This window comes from Antechinus flavipes, chromosome 4, assembly GCF_016432865.1.
Source record: "Antechinus flavipes isolate AdamAnt ecotype Samford, QLD, Australia chromosome 4, AdamAnt_v2, whole genome shotgun sequence".
NCBI lineage: Eukaryota > Metazoa > Chordata > Mammalia > Dasyuromorphia > Dasyuridae > Antechinus > Antechinus flavipes.
Genome location: NC_067401.1, coordinates 67,570,070 through 67,590,514, shown reverse-complemented (window position 1 = coordinate 67,590,514; position 20,445 = coordinate 67,570,070). Strand labels below are relative to the sequence as shown.

The window sequence follows — 20,445 nt, the reverse complement described above, 5'->3', positions numbered from 1 at the left end:
CTCAACACTGCTGATCTCCCTCTTCTCCTTACTACTCTCTTCTTTGTAAGTTTCTATGACACTATCCTAGTTTTCCTTCTACCTGTCTGATCATTTCTTGTCAGTGCTCTTTACTGGATCTGTACCAAACACTCTTACTTGTGATGGACATCATTCAGGACACTCCCCTATGCCTTTTTCTTTTTGTTTCTATGTAACTTCATTAGCAATTTCATTGATTCCCATGGATTCAGTTATCATCTCTATTCTGATGGTTCTCAGATCTAATAAATCTGGCCCTATCCTCCCTCCTAACTCGAGTCTCACATAATCTAGCTGCTAATTTGACACCTCAAAATAGGTATCTTCAATTCATTGTGCCCCAAACTGAACTCATCATTTTTCCTTTAAACTCTTTCTCCTTCTGAACATCCTTGTTACTGACAAGGACATCATGATGCTCCCATTCACTGAGGCTAACATTCTTATTCTCTTTCATAACTTATATCCAATCTCATGCCAAATTCTACTGATTTTAACTCTATGACTTCATTCATATATGTCCATTTCCCTCCTCAGACATTCTATTACTCTGATACAGGTCTTTTTTTCCTCTTGCCAGGCCTATCGACACAGCCTGCAGTTAACATCCCTTTCTTGTCTCTCTACATTCCACTCCATCCTCCACTCAACTGCTAAAGCATCTTTCTTTAAATGCAGATCTAACCATATTCTATTATTCAATAAAATCTAATGGTTTCCTATAATTTCCTCCTAACCCCATATAACATGGAGTCTAACATCAAGTCTCCTCCTTATACTTCCTCAATTCCTCTAATCTAGGCTTTTTCACATGTTATCCTCCATGCTTGGAATATTCTCCTCATCTTTGATTTCTGGATTTCTCCAAGGCTGAGCAAAAATTTCATCTTCTACAAGAATTCCTTCCTAATCTCCTTTCATTTTAGTCCTTCCTCTCTATTGATTCCTCTCCAATTTATCAAGTTTCTCCCACTAGACTGTGAGCTCCTTGAGAGCATTTCTTTGTAATCCCAGCACTTAGCATAGTGCCTGGCAAACAATAATCACTTAGTAATTTCTTATTAACTAACAGAAGTAAAACTAGATAGTATTCCAGATTTTTTAAAAGGTGGAGTTTTATTATATTTCAAGTTCAACATTTTTACACTCTTTGGCCACATTTTTTATTTTCCCCCAAAACAGTATATTTTATTGTTTGTATAAATTTTTAACCATTCTCTTTCAGAGCAAACTGGCATGATGGATAGTGTATGGTGGTCTGGAAGTAGGAAAACCTGAGTTCAATTCTTGTCTCAGACATTTACTAGCTATGTGATCCTGAGCAAGTCAATTTTTTTTAGCATTTAAATTCTTTTTTTTTTAACTAAAGCTTTTTATTTTCAATACATATGCATAGATAACTGGGCAAAGTTATTTAAACACCCTTTATCTCGTTTCCTCAATTATAAAATAGGGGTAATAATACCCACCTATTACGGTTGTTATGAGAATCAAATAAAATAATAATTGTAAAGCCTTGGACAAAGTAGATACTTAAATGATTATTGTCTTCTTTCTTAATATTCTTCTTTACTAGTCTTTTGTTTTTTTTCCTAATTTTTTTTTTAATATGGAAAGTTTCACAAATTTGCATGTCATCCTTGTATAGGGGCCAGGCTAATTTTCTTTGTATCATTCCAATTTTAGCATGTGCTGCTGAAGCAAGTACCTTCTTTCTAATTCTTAAGATGGACATTATCAAGGTCATATATATGCACACACACTCACACACACACTTCCTTAGCAATATCATTTTCCTCCTTTACCCAACAATCTTCCCCTCCCATCTATAACTATACCTATGGAATTAGCTCTTAATTTTCTAGCCTGACCTCCCTTCTAAACTCCATACCTATATCTCCAACTGCTTCAAAGGCATCTCTACCAGACTTTGCTACTGGAACCTCAAATGTGATCTTTCCCAAACTAAGAATTATCATTTCTTTTTAAATATTCTTCTTTTGACTTTACTATTTTTTTAGGTGAGAGGACCATTCCTCCAGTATCTCATTTCTTATACCCTGGTGCTATCTTTCACTCTTCCCTCACCCTCACTTTTATGGTCTAGTCAATTATCAAGCCTTATAAATACAACTTCCATAATAATGAGTCTACTTTATCTCTATTCCTATTCCTACTATACCATTGCACCATTTCGAATAATCACAATGGCCTCTAACATCCATTTTCTCCCTTTTAATCTACTATTTGATTTTATCCCTGTAAGACTACATCTATGCAATTTACAATCAAATATCTCTCCTCCTCTCTTTCCCCTCATCTTATGTCCCTGTCCTCCTCTCAATCTCTGTCTCTGTCTCTCACATCCCTAGACTCTCTCCAGAGTTCCAGTCCTCATGTTCTCAACTGCCTATTTGATAATTTGAACTGGATCACTCCTGGGTATCTTAAACTCATCATGTCTAGCAAAACTTATTGTCTTTCCCTCTTCTGTACACATTCCCATTGACTACCTTATTTCTACCAAAGGCATCATTACCCATAACCAATTTCAGAGTAATCCTTAACTCTTCACCCTGCAAGTACAATGAGCTGTCAAATCTTGTTGATAATAATTCAAGGACATATGTCACATTCATTTCTCCTCCCTTATCTCTTCTCTGTCTCTCCCCCCCTCTTTCTTTCTTTCTCTCTTATTTTCTCTCTCTCTCTCTCTCTCTCTCTGTCTGTGTCACTTTGTCTCTGTCTACCCAAGTTTCTCTGTATCTGTCTGTCTCTCTGTGTCTCTCTGTTTCTCTCTCTTTTTTTCTTTCCCTTTCTTTCTCTTTCTTTTCCTCCTCCTCACAAGGTTACCACTCTAATTTAGTCTCTCTTTACCTTTCACCTAAACTGCTACACTGATTGACCAAAAATAGCTTCCAGACCAAGCTCCATTAGGTCATTTTTAGAGCCCTGATTGTCTCAGAGTAAATGTAAATAACAATTGCTTCTGTTTTGCTCAGAAATTCAGAGGGCCTTCCCCTCCTACACTGATTTTTTGACAAGGTAAAAGAAGCCATTCTCTGCTTCATTTTTTTAACCTTCCTTAATCACTGATTGGGTATTGCCTCAGTCAAGCTGAGACCTGGTGAAAATCTTAGCTCAAAAAGGCCAAAGTCTCTGATTTCATTCAGGGTCATCTCCAGTCATCTTGATCTATGTCTTTCCACCTTGATGGCTCTGGAGGAGAAAGCAAAACTGATAATTTTGCATAGTTTTCTCTCACTTCTATCCAACTCATTTGCATATCATGGCATCACCTCCCTGATGTTGTAGTCCTCTTCATAAACAAAGGACAAACAAGAACAACAAGAATACTTCATCTCCTAATTAGTGTCCCTGTCTTAGTATACTATCCTCTTATGCTTGTTGTGTATATTTTATGAACCTGTTTTATTTCCCAAAGAAGTGGAGCTCCTTGGATAGAACACTACAGTTGAATTTAGGAAGATCTGACCCAGATGTGTACTGGCTATGTGATCATGAGTAGCTAATATGACTTCTGTCTCACTCAGTTCCTTTTTCCATAGAGTGGAGATGACAACAAGAAGCACTTCCTCGGCAAGATTGTTGTGAGCATCAATTGAAATCCTTAGTAAAATGTGTCATTCAAACCTTAAAGATCTAACTAAATACTGGCTACTCTTCTTTTGTCTTTGTGTTAAATATCTACTACATAGCAGACAGACACTTAATTAATGCCTGATGAATTAATCTGGTGTTGTTTTCAGTTCAGGAAATGCATTTTCTTTTTCTCCTTTTATAAAAATTAAATTTATTTAGTATTTTATTTTTCCCCAGTTACACATAAAAACAATGTTTAACATTCATTTTTAAAACTTTGAATTCCAAATTCTCTCTCTTCTTCTCTCCTCAACCCAATTAAAAAAGCAAACAATTCAATGTAGGTTATACAAATATAGTTATGCAAAATATTTCCATAATAATCATGTTGTAAAAGAAAACACAAAAAAATCTTCAAGAAAAATAAAGCTTTTTTTTAAAAAGTATGCTTCATTCTGGATTCAGACACTATCAGTTCTTTCTCTGGATATGGATGGCATTTTCATCATAAGTCTTTCAGAGTTGCCTTTAATCAGTGAATTGCTGAGAATTCATTGTTGATCATCTTACAATATTGCTATTACTTTATACATAGTACATTTCACTTTGCATCATTATATAAGTCATTTCAGGTTTTTCTGGGAGCATCCTCTTCGTCATCTTTCAGAGTACAATAAGTATTCCACACATCTCAATTTGTTCAACCATTCCCAAATTAATGGATATTTCCTCAATTTCCAATTTTTTGCTCTCCCCAAAAGAGATGCCATAAATACTTTTGTATATATAGGTCCTCTTGTTGTTGGTTTTTTATTTCTTTTGGGATACAGACCTAGTAGTCAAATGGGTATCATGGTTTTAGAGCCCTTTTAGCATAGCTCCAGTTTGCTCTACAAAATGGCTGAATCAGTTTACAACTCTACCAACAATGCATTGATTTTTCATTTTTTCCCACATCTCTTTCACCATTTCTCATTTTTCTTTTCTGCCCTGTTAGCCAATTGAATAAGTGTGATACTAGCATCTCAATCTAGTCCTCTTTTCTATAAATCCCTCTTCTCTTACCTCTTTCCCCTCCTACTTTCCTTTAGGATAAAATAGATTTCTATATCAATTGATATCTGTTATTATGTCTTTGAATGAATTCTGATAAGAATAAGATTCACTCCCCCTTACTTTCCACTTTCCTTCCACTATTGTAAAAACTTATTCTTGTTTCTTTTACCTGAAATAATTTACCCCATTCTATCTGTTCCTTTTCATTGTTCTCTTATTTATTGTTCTCTTATTTATTCATTGTTCTCTTATTTATTAATTTAATTTTTTTAGATATCATGCTTTTATATTCAACTCACACTTATGTCCTCTATCCATATATACTCATTCTAATATATATTCCTTTTAAGGATGTATATGTGTGTGTGTGTGTGTGTGTGTGTGTGTTACAAGTTTCATCTTCTCAGGTAGGAATGTAAAAAGCTTAATCTTATTAAATCCCTTATTATTTCCTTTTTATGCTTCTATAGAGTGTTGTATGTGAAAGGCAAATTTAACTATTATCTTTTCATCAGTAAAACTTGAAAGTTCTCTATTTCATTGCATATATTTTCCCTTGAAGGATTATACTCAGTTTTGCAAGATACATGATTCTTTTTTGTAATTCTATTTCATGAGCCTTCCAGAATATCATATTCAAAATCCTCCCATTCTTTCATATAGAAGCTGCTAAATCTTGTGCTACCATGACCAAGTGTGATGGCTTGTTTATGGCTACTTGCAACATTTTTTTCCTTTACTTGAAAATATAGAATTTGCCTATAATATTCCTGGGAGTTTTCATTTTGGAGTCTCTTTTAGAATGTAACTGGTAGATTTTTTCAATTTCTATTTTACCATTCTGGTTCTGAAATATGAGGATAGTTTTCCTTAATAACTACTTGAAAAATGATGTCTAGCTTCTTTTTCGTTTGATCACGATCACGTGTGTGTGTGTGTGTGTGTGTGTGTGTGGTGCGCACGCATGCATCAAATACAAGCAATGAATGTTTCACCACAATATTGATGAGTGTCCTATGGGGAAGGGATTGTTCCAGTCTATAGAACAAAGGTTCTCCACCTCTGCTTTTTTCATGAAAATGAAAATAAACTTGCTGTCTCTCTGCTACTGGCTAAATAAAATAAAATGGAATTATTTCAGTATTTTTTGATGCATTCTTTACCAATCTGTTGACTCAGTTTTCATTATTTTCTTGCATCACTTATTTCTCCTCCCAGTTGATCCTCTACTTATCTTACTTCATATTCAAAATCCTTTTTAAACTCTTTAATGGCCTGAGATCTATTCATATTTTTATCTTGAAATTTCTATGTAGGAGCTTTGACATTGTTATTTTCATATGAATGTGTGTGTTGATCTTCCTTATCACCATAATAGTTTTCTATGGTCAGAATTTTTTTCTATTGTTTGCTCATTTTTCCAGCTTATTACTTAACTTTTAACTCTTTGTTAAAGTATGGCTCTGATATCCTGGTTGGAGGGCACACTATCCTAAGTTTCAGGGGGTTGTGCAGCTGTTTTCAGAGATACTTCTAGGGATCTGTACATTTTTAGTTCTTCCAAGGTTGGATGATCTAAGGAAAGATTTTTACTACACTCTTGACCTATGCTCTTGTCTGTGAATGACCACATGCATTCTTTTCTGCCTTGAAACTGTGAGGAAAGTCTTCAATCCACTGTGGTTGCAAGCTCTGGTGTGCTAGTGCTTTTCATCACCCTGAGACTACTACCCATTACTGATACCTGGATCCAAATAGGGACAAAACAACAGAATCCTTCTTCAGTGCTAGCAACAAAATTCCTGCAATCTCCTTCTGACTAGGTACCTGATCTCTTTACTGTCTGGGAGCTGAGAGCTTTAGAAGCAGCCACTGATGTTGCTGACACAATGGCTCCCAAGGCCTACTCCTGGTTTACTGGGGCCAGATTGTGCCAAAGACTTTTGCTGGACCATGATCTATTCTCACTCATGTGGGGCAGATCTTTCCTGCTAATCTTCTAAGTTGTCTTGAGCTGTAAAATTGTTTCACTCTGTTTTTTTGTATGTATATGTGTGTGTGTTGGGACGGGGGAGGTCTGCCATTTTAGAGTCATTATTTAAGAGTATTTGGGAAAGAGCGTAAACAATTTTTTGCCTTGGTTCAGCCATCTTGGCCCTGTCTCTGAAAGTGAGTTAGCTATACATTTTAGAAAGAAATACATTAAGCTACAACATAGCCTGAAAAGCATTTTCAATATGGGAGAATTGGAGACCCTGCTATATAAAGACCATTTGGAGAAATAGAGCATGCTTATCTTGGAAAAATGTAAACTGAAGTTCTCTGAGAAAGAGTGGGATGAAAATATGAAAATTTATAGCTAAAAATTTATGGCACAGGGGATTGACTCCTAAGCTTAGAATCATAAGTTTAGAATCAACTGAGTTGAAATTTGGCCTCAGACACTAGTTAACTCTGGGTAAGTCACTCAACCTCCATATATCTCAGCTTCCTTAACTATAAAATGGATTCAATATAATATAATAATCCACTTTCCAGAGTTGTTATAAAGCTCAAATGGCATAATAATTGTAAGCCACTTAGCACAGAGCTTGGCACATAGTAACAAGTACTTAAATACTTATTTTCTTTCCTTCCTTTAGCCTTATTTTCAACAATTTGAAGATTATCTAAGGAAGAAGCATTTTATTTAGCCTTCTAGCATCCAGAAAATAGAATTTGGAGAAATGAATGCAGATGATAGACAGACAGGTTTGATATTAGAAAACCTTCCAAGCAATTTGATCCATCTAAAAGCAGAAAAGGCTGTTTTAGGAAGTAATGAGTATGCACTCACTGGAAGTCTTAAAGAAGAGGCTAATATCCATTACTAATCCTGTATGCCCGAGAGAGATAAAGACAAAAAACAAAAGGACATATATAATACCGAAAATATTCATAGTAGCCTTTTTAGTGGTGGCAAAGAATTGGAGATTGAGAGGATGTCCAGCAATTGTGTAATGGTTGAATAGGTACTGGGACATATGATTATAATGGAATACTATTGTAACAAAAGAAATAATGAATAGAATAGTCTCAGGAAAAACAGAAAGACTCACATGGATTGAAGCAAAGTAAAGTAAGCAGAATCAGGAGAACATTGTAGTCAATAACAGAAATATTATGTGATGATCAACTGTGAATGACTTAGCTATTCTCAGCAATACAATACAATTCTCAGCAATAAATGATTTAAGACAACCCTAAAGAATTTATGATGAAAAATGCTATCCAAATCTAGAGAAAGAATTGATAAGAGTTTGAATGCAAATCAAAGCATACTTTTTAAACTTTATTTTTCTTGGAGTTTTTTGTTTGTACTTTCTTTTACAACATGACTAATATAAAAATAAATTTTGCATGATTGAACATGCATAACCTATATCAAATTGCTTTCCATCTTTGAGAGGAGGGAAAGAGAAGAGAGAGGGAATTTGCAGATCAAATTTTAAAAAAAAAATGTTAAAATTGTTTTTGCATGTGACAAGGAAAAATAAAATATTTTTTAAAAGAAACAAAGAAGAATCTTGTATCTAGTAGAAAGATTATGACCTCTGAGTTTGTTCCAACTCTGAGATTATGTGATTCTTTTAACTTAGAGAAAAGGAAGATGAGAGTAAAAGAAGGATAAAGTTTATTATTGAAATATACATCATCATCATGATAGCTAGCAATTGTATAGTGCTATAAAATCTGCAAAGGACTTTACATACAATATCTCATTTGATCCTCACAAGAAGCTTGGGAAGTAGGTACTATTATTATTTACTATTTATTAATCAGGAAATTGAGACTGAGATTGGTGATAAAACTCATCCAGGGTCATATTGCCAATAAAAATCTAAAGCAGAACTTGAACTCATATCTTTTTGATATTGGGTCCTTCTCTCTATCTACTGATCCATTTAAACACTTTAGTTACAAAGCTTGCCTAGTTTTATCTAAATATTTTGATATGCTACATGTGTAAAAGCCTAAGAAAAATAGTTAGTGGGATTAGATTCATAACTCACTGCCTTTGCTGCTAGCTCTTTTGTTGCTTCTTTCTATTTTTCTCTCACTATTTCTTGCCTCATTAAAGGAACTGCCAGGCCAAAATTTGTGTAGATAGGAAAGCAGTATGAATAAAAACAACGATATGGTACCTACAATACCAAATAGAGGCAAATTCTCTTATTCCAGAGAAGAATGGAGAACAACATAATGCATTATACAATAGGCAAAAATAATAGATGTGGAGTTGGAGAACACTGACTACCTGTGTGATCATTAGCAAGTCTTTAAATCTCTGGGTCTCTCAGTTCTTCCATATGTAAAGTAGAAGTGAGCAAGCTGGAATTTGAGACCTTTCCAGCTCTAAGTTTAATAATAGGATTTGATAATAAAGAACAGATGGAGGCAGCACGGGAAATTTAATCCAGATACAATAGACCTAGATACAGATTTATCATCCTGACTAGTTCTAAAAAATATCTAAAATAAATTTATCTAAAAGATAACTCAGTGATAACTCAGAAAGTAGTGAGGAGGTAGAGAAAAGAAGAGGCTCAGCATGATCTGACACTGATATCCATGAAGATCACACCCTCTTGGAAATATTAGCCAAGATAGAAACTTATTCTGAAATTGCTACAAGAACTCCTACTCTACATTAGGAAGAGCCTATTGTAACCCTTGCCTAGACCTTTAATATTATCATCGTCATCATCATTGCCATCTTCATCATCATCATCCTCAGTATTTCTTTTCCTTCTCCTCCTGTCTTCTTTTTCTACTTCTTGTTCTTTTTCTTCTCCTTCTCTTCCCCTCTTCCTCTTCCTTCTTCTCCTTCCTGTCCTTTTCCTTCTTCTTCTTCTTTTCCTTTTCTTCCTTCCAGATAGGTATACTTATATGGGTATAAACACATGTGCAAATACATAAACATATATACATATTCACAAATATATTTCCACTGGAAGGTAATCTCAGAGAGAAGACAATCACAGCTGTGGGGAATACTGAAGCTTGACACAGTTAAATGACTTACAGGATGTCACATCACCAGTAAATGTGAATCTTACAATTTAGATCCTCAGCTGTTAATGTAAAATTCAGAAGTTTTTATGTTCTATTTTCCACTGCCTTTCAACATCAAATGCAAAAGCTGTAGCTCTTCTCTGCTGTCCTTGAGCATTTGGCAACTATTTGAGTTACTTTGAAATTATGCTGCAAGTCTATTTTCTAACTTGGCAGATAAGGGAGTATACAACAATAAATTTGCTTAAAAATGATAATAATAATATTGTAGGAAGGATGCTGAAATTGATTGCTCATGTTTACTTAGTTTCTAATCCAGTTATGAAATTAAAAAGACCAGATGCCCAAACATATTCCACATAACTCTCATATATATGATTATGTAATTTAATTTTTCATCTCAAATGTAATTAGGGAATACACATTACATGTAAAGTACATATATGTGCCCATGGAGTATGATGAGCATGCCCCAAACTCCCTTAATGTGCCAATAGTACCATTGTAATACTAGGCATGCCAAGGAATCAGATTCCTTTAGGAGAAGTGCAACCTCTCCAGGAATCTCTGCTGCTACTTTTCACTTCTTCAGTTGCCTTTTTCTGCTTGCAATTCTCTGAATGAGGCAGAAGGATTCACACCTGGCACCTAATTTTCTCTACAATCTCAGGATAGTCTCTAATCCTTAGTTTTTCTTCCCTCCTCATGCCATTATTTAGATGCCTTCTGCTATTATATCTTCCACTTCAGTCTCAAGGCAAGCCTCACTATTTGAGCTAGTGATTCCATTCCATGTCATCTTTCTAGCAGATTGCCTCCTCAAACATCTCACTTATCTTTAATCATTATCTGTCTATTGGTTGCTTCTCTACCACCTAGAAACATGCTTGTGTCTCTTCAATCTCAAAAAACAAACAAAAAACCAATTTGGCCCTTCCATGTCTATGAATTATTATTCCATCTCTCTTCTGCCTTTTGTTGTTAAATTCCTTGAGAAAGCTATCTATGATAGACACCTTCACTTTCTCTTATTTACTTTAATTCTTAACTCTCTACATCCTTGAGCCAAACCTTCTTATCTCCAAAGATACCATTCTAATGGACTTTTCTCAATTCTCATTCTTTTTTTTTTTTTAAACCTTTTTACCTCCTTTGATTTTGTTGATCACTCCCTTCTTTTTGACATTTTGTTTCTTTCTAAGTTTTCTGGACAGGACTCTCCCCTGATTAATTTCCTATCCATTGCTCAGTATCCTTTGCTGGATATTCATCTAGACCATGGGCACTAAATGTGGATTTCCCACACATTTTTGTCCTGAAATCTTTTTCTTATGTACTGTTTCACTTGGGGATCTTATTAGATCCCTTGGATTTAATTATCTCTTTGCTAACAATCCTCAAATCAACTTAGCTAACCCTACCTCTTTACTGACTTCCAGTCTCAAACCTCCAACTACCTACAGATAGCTCAATGTGTATGTCCAATGTGTACCTTAAACTCAATATACCCAAACTGAACACATTATCTTTCTCCCTACTCATACTTCCAAACTCCCTATTATTATCAAGATTGCAACCATTCTTTCAGTCGCCCAGGCTTGCAACATAGGTATCATCAATGATCCTTCATGATCTCTCTCCTCCTCTGTGTCTAATCTGCTGCAAAGGCCTGTGCATTCTATCTTTTTAACATCTCTTAAATATGCCCCCTTCTCTCCCTAAATAATTCCATGATCCTGGGTTGAGGCACATTCCTAGATTTTTATTTTCATTCATTCATTCATTTGTTCATTTATTTATTTGTTTGTTTGCTTGTTCTTTTATTTATTATTTATTAGCTGGTTAGTCTACTACAAGTCTCCCTCATACAAGCCCCATACTCTATTCACCTGCCAAAATGATTTCCCTAATCATGTCTTATGCCTCGACTCAAAAGATCTCATTTACTTCCTCTAATCCTCAATATTAAATACAAAATTATACATTCACAATTCAAAGACTTCCATAAACTAGAACCCTTTTCAGGTATTTTTATACCTAATACCTTCCTGCATACTCTTCAATTCAGTAATACTTGTCTCCTTGCTTTTTCTCAATTAAGATATTCAATTAAGACTCTTAGTATTCTTTCTGGCTGTTGATTGGTTTTAATCAGTTCACCTCAGCTAAACTTATTTCACTTTTATCTTCATAAAATGTAGGGGTTCAACTGAAGTCAATTTGGGTTCAAAGCAATCTCTTTGATACTTAGGGGCAGCTAAGTTTCACAATGGATAGTGCAATTTCTCTTTCTGAATATAAATCTGGCCTCAGACATTTACTAATTGTGTGATTCTGGGCAATTCACTTAACCCCATTTACCTCAGTTTTTTCATTTGTAAAAATGGGATAGAGAAGAAAATAGAAAAACACTCTAGTATCTGCCAAGAAAACCCTATATGGGGTCACATGGAATTAAACACTACTGAAAAATAACTGAACAACAACATCTTGGGCTATCTGAAAATATCACTTAACTTCCATATGAAGAGGCTGGATTATTGGTCTTTTAGATGTCTTCCTACTCGAGACCTACAATTACATGAACTTATGAATGAATATTTATTAAATACATAATTTGTGCCAACCATTGTGGTAGGCATAGATGATACAAAGACAAAAATGAAACTGTATCTATGCAATATATTACATGGATGCAAGATGGACATACATAAGTAAATAAAGGAATATACAAAGTAATTAAAATGAGTTAAGATGTAGAAAAATATATTTTATGGCACAATTCCAAGACAGTGATCATCCAGATTTTAAAATTCATTGACTAGTAAGCAAATGAAAACATGAAAATGAACATTACTATTAAATATTATAAAATATGCATTATAATCTCAGCGGAGTTTATTATGGATGAATTAAATATGTTGTTTGTGCTTTGGCTTTTCAAAAGGACAAAAGGTAGAGGCAGCATCTTCAGAAATTATTCAAAAAATGTCCAAATTAAAAGAAGATTGGATATTCAATTCAAGACACAGGATAATTCAAATCACTCTTCTGTTAAATCTGCAATTTGTGTTTTCTTTTGCTAACAACTACTTATGATTCACTATTACTAGTCTGAGACTTTCTTAAGGAAAGGGATTTTTTGGTTTAGTGGAAAAACACAGAATTGGGAAGAGTTCCAACTAAAACCATAGGCAAGTCATTTGGTATGTTTGAATCTGTTTTCTTATATGAAAAACAGGAACAGTAATTTATATTACTCGCTTTATGGGATCTTTGTGAAGATAGGAGGATCATTCACTTAAAACTGGAAAGTATCTTAAAGGTCACTGAGTCTAACACCTTCATTTTATAGGTAAGGTCATTGACAGGTTAAGTGATTTGGCCAGGATCATCTAGCTAGCAAACGAGAAGCAATATTTAGCAGATAAGCAAAACTAACAGACAATAAAAGCAACTGGTAAATGGAAAATAATGTAAATGGAGAAAATTATAATGTATAACTAACTTCCTGCTCTTCTTGACTCCAAGCTTAATTCTCTATAGACTTCACCATTGCTACCTCTAAAATTAACTGAGATTATGCATTTAAGGTGTTTTGTATCTAGGTTTAATATTCTGATGTGACCATATTCTTATTGGTGTGTATAGTTCCCCTGTCCCATATTGATCCCAGCTCACTTATGCCTTCATATCCTATGTGATTCTTTTCTCTGTTCTTCAATATATATTCCATCTACCTAACCATATTCTGGCTAATTAGAAAGAGTCCAGTAAATCTAAACTATTATTTTTAAAATACCAGTTATATTGAATTATTGGTATCATCATATTATGTCCATGTCAAGTAGCCTCAGAAAAAAGCCACAAAATTGATTTCACTGGAGGTTTTTTATTTTTGTTTTTAATGAACTGGTACTCAGGACTTATATTTTATTATTAAAAAATGGGGAAAGGCTCATAAAATGAATGCAATAGATAAATGAAGTGTGACTAAAGGCTTGATTTCCATATGGAAAGCAGGAAATAAGTTACTTTGCTTTATGGTCCCCTACACTTACATGAATCACTTCTGGACATGTCTGTATAACTATTTGTATGTTAGGCCAGATGTGTGATTTTATATATATATTTATATTTATATATATTTTATATATCACATATATGCATATAAGATGCATATATGTATATATTTTTAAATTATTTAGTAACAATTAAAATAATAATTATACATATATGCACACAATCATATATAGTTGTATATGCTTTTATATTTGCTAGTTAACTACTCAAGTTCTCTAACAATTCCAAAAACAATCTTATAGTCATAGATTAAAAACTGCAAAAACCCTGAGTTCTTCAAACTCCTTATTTTATAGATGAGGTACAAGAAGGCTCCAAAAGGTTGAGGGATATGGCCAAGATCCCATAGGTGGTAAATAGCAGAGGCAAGATTCAAATTCAGGTCCCTTGACTCCAGATTCAGCACTTTCCCTACTACACAAAATTGCTTAATCAGTCACAAAGTGTAGTAGCTAGGAAGTATGAAAAATCTAATAATATGTACATTCTTCATTAGTAGCATGCCTAGTTACATGTAGACTTCCTTTGGTAAAAGGATTTTTGGTTTGGTTATATGAAACACAAAGCTAATTATCTGTTATGTGCATATATATATATATATACACACACATACACACACACACACACACACACAAATGTATTTTACATTTAAATACATTTACACCCCTTTCTATTATCTAAAGTTACTTTTACTTTCTACTTTTACAGGGCCTTGGTTTTTGTCTAACTGGAAATTAAATCCTGAAAGCTTTATATACAATATACAGGTGTACTAACGAATCTTTACAAACTGGTAACTCATTAGAGTTGAGGTTTTGGGCCAGAATCTGAAACAAGGTACTAAGTAGAACTAATTAATACAATGTTTGTGTTTAATACCTTTACTCATTGGAGTTCACACATTTGGGAGATTTCAGGGTTTAGTATGAGATATCCGAATTCACACCTCCCTTGAAGCTCTTAGGGCCAGAGAGCACTATGGGAGAAAACCCATAATCCCATTCTGTCAGAAGAGTCATATATAAGCCCAGTTAAGAGAGATTCATTCCAATATTTTCCACTTGGCTGGCTGGTGGCAGAAGAGAGCTCTGCTGGATTGGAGAGGAGCACTCTGGTGCAGACACAGAGCACTTTGGGAGATTGAGAGCCAGAAGCCTTCCCTCGGAGGCAAGACAGATTCAACTTGGAATTGGATTGGAGGCTGAAGAAAGCAGAAGCAAAGGACAAAGCCTTCTCTCGGAGGCAAGAGAGATCCATTTCATTTTCCACTTGGTTGGCTGGAGGACTGAAGAACAAACCTCTGGATTTGGAGACATTCGGAGGGAGCTCTTGGAACCGAGCAGAAATATAGGTCTCTAAGAATCTAGCTATCCGGCCCAAGGAAAGAGACAAGACTTGGAAGGAGAAATAAACATTTGTATTTTTACCAGCTGGCTGCATTTGGGGTAATTATTGATCTGAACTGATACTAAGGCTGCCTCCAGAAAACCTCCCCAAGAAACCTGCTTTCTCTCAGAGAGAACCATCTATATTATTATATATTAAAGAAGAAAAACACCACAACTACCTATGATAAATTTGGAACAAGTCATTTATGAAAGGTAAATAAGATGCCTACAATGACTATTAGTAACAATGTTATGGGTTCAAACTCAAGGATTACTGCAAAGAGTTAATTACCATTATAGAATGCCTTAGAAAATCTCTAATCTCTTTAGATATTTTCCCTACTTGAAATTCAGATTCTCTATAAGAAAAGAAGTAGTAGGGCTTGAATAGTTAAAAGTTGGATCCATTTTTAAAGAGAGAAGATGGCTGTGAAGTCAGAAATGAAATCATCCAGATTGTGACATAGGTACCTGGGAAAACAAGAAGACATTCTTTATATCTGCACCAGTCTTATTCAATTGCTTCATCACACTAGGGACAGGGTGATAAACAAGCTTTCTTAACTATTTGGCCAGCAAAACATAAGCTTTGATAGGTTCTATCATCCTGGAAAGATCTTTATTAAAGTCCTTCCTTACAGACTACTGTCTGAGGACTAGTTTAGCTAAATACAGAGATTTGCCACCTTTGATGAATTATTTTGCCATGGAAACCCATGAATAAATATGAAATAACCGTTAGTCCTACATAGATCCATTCTAATAATAGATAACATTTATATACTACTTTACAAACATTACACCATTTATTTTCACAACAACCCTAGGAAGTAGAGAAAGGCAAAAGGGAAGATAAGAAACATTTATTAAAAACTATGTATTAAGCACTATACTAAGAGTTTTTTGAAAATTATTTTATTTGATCCTCACAAAAACCCTGCAAGGTTGATACTGGTATTATTCCCATTTTACAGTTGAAAAAACGGAGGCAAATGGTTTAAGTGATTTCCTTGAGGTCACGTAGCTAGTAAGTAGTAAGGATCTGAGCTGGATTTGAACTTGGGTTTTACTGAATTCAGACGCAGTATTCTAAGCACTGTGCACCCAGGTGCCCCTAGGTAAGTATTTTTATCCCCATTTTATAGATGAAGAAACTGAAGCAGGCAGATTAATTGATTTACCCCAGTTCATATAGCTTATAAATTTCTTTTTTCTCTTCCTTTTTTAATTTTTTTTTTTTTTGCTGAGGCAATTGGTGTTAAGTGACTTGCTCAAGGTCACATAGCTAGGAAGTGTTGAGTGTCTGAGGCTAGATTTGAAATGAGATCCTCCTGACTTCAGGACTGATGCTTTATCCACTGCACCACCTAGCTGCTCCTGCTTGTAAATTTCTAATTTTATCTGTAAAAATAATCTATAAATTTCTAAGGAAGGTTTTGGACTCAAGACTTACTGACTTCATATCTGGCCTTTCTTTTCACAGCTTCTTAAGTGACAGTAGCAATCAATATTGTGAAAAGGAGCAGAGGGCACTAAGAATCACACTATTTTTGAACTGCCTGTTCAAAAACATTCCAAATTTGTGATCCTTACCAACATATTCAATGACCAACATACTGGTGCCATGTATTTAGAATCAATTAACTTCTGGCTCTCTGGAAAAGGAATGGGCTTGACTCAATGATTTCTAAGGTCACTTATGGCTCTAGATCAAGGAGTTTGACATTCTCAATATAAATGAAACTGGAAGACACAAAAAGTTGCATCTAAAAGGAAAACTGACTTGCAAGTTTTCCATAGCAAAACAAACAAAAAAGAGAACAGTTAAGGTATGAACCTGGTACCCAAGGACAATAAGAAGTACTATTGCATAGGACTTTTGGTCATCTCACTTGGCATTGTTCCTGTTAAGCATAAGCAAAACGCTGACCAGGAAGACAAATAGTTTATCTGTCAAGTCTGCTGCAGAAGGTGAATAGACAGATAATTCTATAAAGATCATTGAAACTAAGTCAACATAACTTTAACACAGAATTGGGCACAGGAGAAAATTGAAAATAGTGTCAGATAATATGGTTTGGCAGTAAGAAATAACAATTCTACTCTAGAAGGTGAACAAGCAGATAATTCTATAAAGATCATAGAAACTAAATTGACATAACTTTAGCACAGAGATGGGCATAGTAGAGAATAGAAAATAGTGTTAGATAATATGGTTTGGCAGTAAGAAATGACAGACTAATGGTGGTCTTTTGATTTTTATATGTCATTTCTAAATATATTCCCCACCTTTTGAGAATTGAAATCTCCAATGTAACAAAGAAAATAGTAAATAAGATCTTTCAGTACAGTGACTACATCTGTCAATGTATGCAACAAGATGCCCTTGTGCTTTGTCTTTCTGCTCAGGGTAAGGAGGTACATTTCATCATCAGAAGTTATCTCTCTATAATATAATTATTTGTTTTCAAGAAGAGATATGGAAGATATTTGACATGATCAGCATCAAACAATATCGTAAGAAATGAAATAACTGTTATTTCACTATTTGGTTTCATTGGCAATTCTATGTATTTTATTTTACTCATTTAAACCATTACTCTGAGAAGGGATACATAGGCTTTATCATACTGATGAAGGAATCTATGAAAAAAATGATTAATAATGCTTTCTTAGATAATTGCCAATTTATAAAAAAGCGTAAGAAAACAAAAAAATCATAGGGTCCAAAAGAACCCCATAGATTATTTCATTGTACCCTATAAAACAGGGGCATATCGAAAAAAGTATGCTTCTTCATTAAAACTGCTGCTCTACACATTGCCTTAGGTGGCATGGTAAAGTGAAAAAAACAGATTTGACCTCTTATGTTTACTTGTTTCATAATTAAGGACAAGTCAATTAGGGCTTAGTAAATTGAGCATAAAGACCAAGTTTAACTCTTACCTCAGAAACATATCTTTATTACCCTTGTCAAATTTTTAAATCTGTCAAGCTCAGTTTTCCTATTTATAAAATATGTATAATAATAATACCTGCCTGTCAGGATTGTTATGAGGACAAAATGAGATCACAAATATGTATAGAATTTAGCAAATTGTTAAACATTATATAAAGGTAATTATTATCTCTGCTATTTTTAGTTATTATCTCTGAATTCAAGATTTGTTTGATCAAGATATTATCAATCTAACAGGACTACTGTTAGAAAATTTTTTAGAAAGTTAAATTGCAATAATTATTACTACTTGTTTGGAAGATAGATGGAAGATTATCCAATCCAACCTCCCTTTCAATGGAAAGGTGCTTTGTAGGACAAGTCTATTAATGGTTATCTGGTTTCTGCTTAATCCTCTTCTCTCTACTTCCTCTGCCTAGTCCCCTAAGTGATATGCAGCTGACTATTCCATGAGATAATTACATTTTATACTTGTTAGATTGTTCTTTCTTATTTTCCAATACTCAGAGTAATTTACAATCTCACTAATGTGGAAGTGCCCTTCAATAAGACAATTCACAAGGCTTCTGGTTGAGCTCTTGTCTATGTTCTCACCAAAGTTTACTACAAGGGATCCTTACCAACCTTTTGCCTCTCCATTGTCCCTAAGTGTTATTGATTTTATACTTCTTTGGATACACACACACACACACACACACACACACACACACACACACATAACATTGGATTTTTTTTTTTTTTAGATCCTTCTGGTCCTTTTTTTTTTTTAACCTTGAAGTCCTTCTTCCATTTGTTTTCTTTCCTTTTTTTTATTGTAGCTTTTTATTTACAAGTTATATGCATGGGTAATTTTACAGCATTGACAATTGCCAAACCTTTTATTCCAATTTTTCCCCTCCTTCCCCCATCCCCTCCTCCCGATGGCAGGTTGACCAATACATATTAAATATGTTAAAGTATAAATTAAATACAATATAAATATACATGTCCTAACAGTTATTTTGCTGTACAAAAAGAATTGGACTTTGAAATAGTGTACTATTAGCCTGTGAAGGAAATCAAAAATGCAGGCGGACAAAAATAGAGGGATTGGGAATTCTATGTAATGGTTCATAGTCATCTCCCAGAGTTCTTTTGGTTGGTGTAGTTGGTTCAATTCATTACTGCTCTATTGGAACTGATTTAGTTCATCTCATTGCTGGAGATGGCCATGTCCATCAGAATTGATCATCATATAGTACTGTTGTTGAAGTATGTAATGATATCCTGGTCCTGCTCATTTCACTCAGCATCAGTTCATGTAAGTCTCTCCAGGCCTTTCTGAAATCATCCTGCTGGTCATTTCTTACCAAACAATAATATTCCATAATATTCATATACCACAAGTTATTCAGCCATTCTCCAATTGATGGGCATCCACTCAGTTTCCAGTTTATGGACCCTACAGAGAGACCTGACACAAACATTCATGCACATACAGGTCCCTTTCCCTTCTTTAAGATTTCTTTGGGATATAAGCCCAGTAGATACACTGCTGGGTCAAAGGGTATGCACAGTTTGTTAACTTTTTGAGCATAGTTCCAAATTACTCTCCAGAATGGCTGGATGTATTCACAATTCCACCAACAATGTATTAGTGTCCCTGTTTTCCCACATCCCCTCCAACATTCCACATTGTCTTTCGCTGTCATTCTAGCCAATCTGACAGGTGTGTAGTGGTATCTCAGAGTTGTCTAAATTTGCATTTCTCTGATTAATAATGACTTGGAGCATCTTTTCATATGGCTAGAAATAGTTTCAATTTCTTCATCTGAGAATTGTCTGTTCATACCCTTTAACCATTTATCAATTGGAGAATGGCTTGATTTCTTATAAATTAGAGTCAATTCTCTATATATTTTGGAAACGAGACCTTTATCAGAACCTTTCACTGTAAAAATGTTTTCCCAGTTTATTGCTTCCCTTCTAATCTTGTCTGCATTATGCATTAGTTTTGATTGCACAAAAACTTTTCAATTTGATATAATCAAAATTTTCTATTTTGTGATCAATAATGGTCTCTAGTTTTGCTTTGGTCATAAATTCCTTCCTCTTTCACAGGTCTGAGAGGTAAACTATCCTATTCTCTTCCAATTTATTTATAATCTCATTCTTTATGCCTAGGTCATGAACCCATTTTGACCTTATGTTGGTGTATGGTGTTAAGTGTGGGTCAATGCCTAGTTTCTGCCATATTAATTTCCAATTTTCCCAGCAATTTTTGTCAAATAGTGAGTTCTT

General features: G+C 34.4%; 1 protein-coding gene and 1 non-coding gene across 3 annotated transcripts in view; both read right to left on the bottom strand.

Moving 5' to 3' along the window:
- The window catches only part of PLPPR5 (phospholipid phosphatase related 5), a 178,837-nt gene that overhangs the window by 45,998 nt on the left and 112,394 nt on the right, over nucleotides 1–20,445 (bottom strand). The gene's annotated exons all lie outside the window — the stretch shown is intronic.
- On the bottom strand, nucleotides 1,625–1,726 carry LOC127563554 (U6 spliceosomal RNA). The gene has a single exon (XR_007954008.1). It is a non-coding gene; the product is annotated as a U6 spliceosomal RNA (small nuclear RNA).